Source organism: Camelus ferus, chromosome X, assembly GCF_009834535.1.
Source record: "Camelus ferus isolate YT-003-E chromosome X, BCGSAC_Cfer_1.0, whole genome shotgun sequence".
NCBI classification, from domain to species: Eukaryota; Metazoa; Chordata; class Mammalia; order Artiodactyla; family Camelidae; genus Camelus; species Camelus ferus.
The window spans coordinates 90,641,594-90,643,182 of NC_045732.1; the positions used below are offsets into that span (position 1 = coordinate 90,641,594).

Below are 1,589 nucleotides of genomic sequence, written 5' to 3' on the forward strand. Positions count from 1 at the left end.
AGAAGACCCGAAGTGCAGCTGATCCCAGATACATCCTTTGTCAACACACAGACCTACTTCTGTGCTTATGGGCATTACTTCCTATGGCCCAGGCTGCCCCAATCACAAACTCATGGTCCTGTCATTGTATTTTAATTCATGAGTTTCCTCCCGTAGACTGAGCTCCTTGAAGGTAGGGCCTTGCCTAAGTCACTTACCTCTAGTGTAGTATTATAGGGGCTCAATAAATATTTTACGAAGTTATGGTCAAAAAAATCAGTATGGCAGATGGGTGTTCATGCTTTAGAAAATTCTAACTCTGCCATTTCCTACTGGTCTTTTTTATTTCTTTTTTAGCAGTTAGGCAATATGAGAAATGCTTTTTCTTTTCTTTTTACCCCCTTATAGAAGGCACTGGGGATTGAACCCAGGACCTCATGCATGCCAAGCACTAGCTCTACCACTGAGCCATACCTCCCACCCCAAAAATGCATTTTCTTCTCCCATCTTCATCCTCTACAGCACTAAGTTGAATTTTTTTTGCTTGTTTGTTTTGCTTTCTGTTTTTGTTTTCTAAGAGAAATTGTTTCTAAACTCATTTCCAAGATAAATATACCATAGAGATGGGCCATAGAGACATACCATAAATATGGACTGAAGGGCCTTGAGTCTAAGATAAAATTCGCCAAGACTCTAGGAGAAGAATACAATCAAGAAAGAGTGTTTGCTGCCCATGCCTGGCTTTCCTCTCCAGCAGATCCCAAAGCTGACCCAGACCTGTCCCAGCCTCATTCTCAGGTAGGTCAGAGAAATGTTCACATTGGTTCCCCCAAACCTCTCAATTATTCCCCCTTGAATGAGATAATAATTCCTATTTTCCCTGTAAAACCACAGGTGATTCCCCACCTACACCTCTACAGTCATCTCCTTGCCCTTTAATCCTTGTTCCCGTTCCTTCGTTGGACCTACCAACTACCTTCTACCCCATATAGACAAACTCCTATCTTTGCCCACTCCTTTCTCTCCACGTGAATCTTAAGATCGTTTTATGAGTAATAAAACTGATGCAAGTAGGATTTTTTTTTACTCTGGTTACCCCAACTCTAAGATTCAGTCTCCAAATCCTTAGACATCAATAGTTGGAGACATTTTCAGGTTGGCCTTAAATCAATGGAAGGTTGTCCCCAAAATGTCAGCCCCCAGGATGTGCTTCAGTATCAGTGACCAGTGCAGTCTGCCATGTAACCGGAGACTCCCAGATGCCCCAGAAGGCCCTCCAGGAATTGGCTCCTGAGGCTCTAGATACTTCTACTCATGCTGTAAGCCCCAGGGAATGCCCTGGACTTAGTAGTCTGAAGCTCCTACCAGCTGCTATAAGTTTCAAAGTTTGGAGGAGGGGTGGTGAGAGGGAGGGAAGAACTTAAGCTCATTTGAACTTTTTCTTGGAGCTTGAAAGTGGACAGTTAAATCTACAGTTGAGAAATGTGAGGATCTCTGGGGATTCTGATCGTTCAGTAAATCCCTGTTTGGGGGTTCATTGTTCCTCTGCTTAAGAGGGAGCCCCAAGAAGCCCTTATACCAGTGGACATGGCTTTCTCTGGTTTCCTGCA

The 1,589-nt window shown here is 43.6% G+C and overlaps 1 non-coding gene across 1 annotated transcript; it reads right to left on the reverse strand.

Annotated features, from left to right (window-relative positions):
* Positions 1 to 385: 385 nt before the first annotated feature.
* On the reverse strand, positions 386 to 457 carry TRNAA-GGC. Its single transcript has one exon. It is a non-coding gene; the product is annotated as a tRNA-Ala (tRNA).
* Between the last annotated feature and the right edge of the window lie 1,132 nt (positions 458 to 1,589).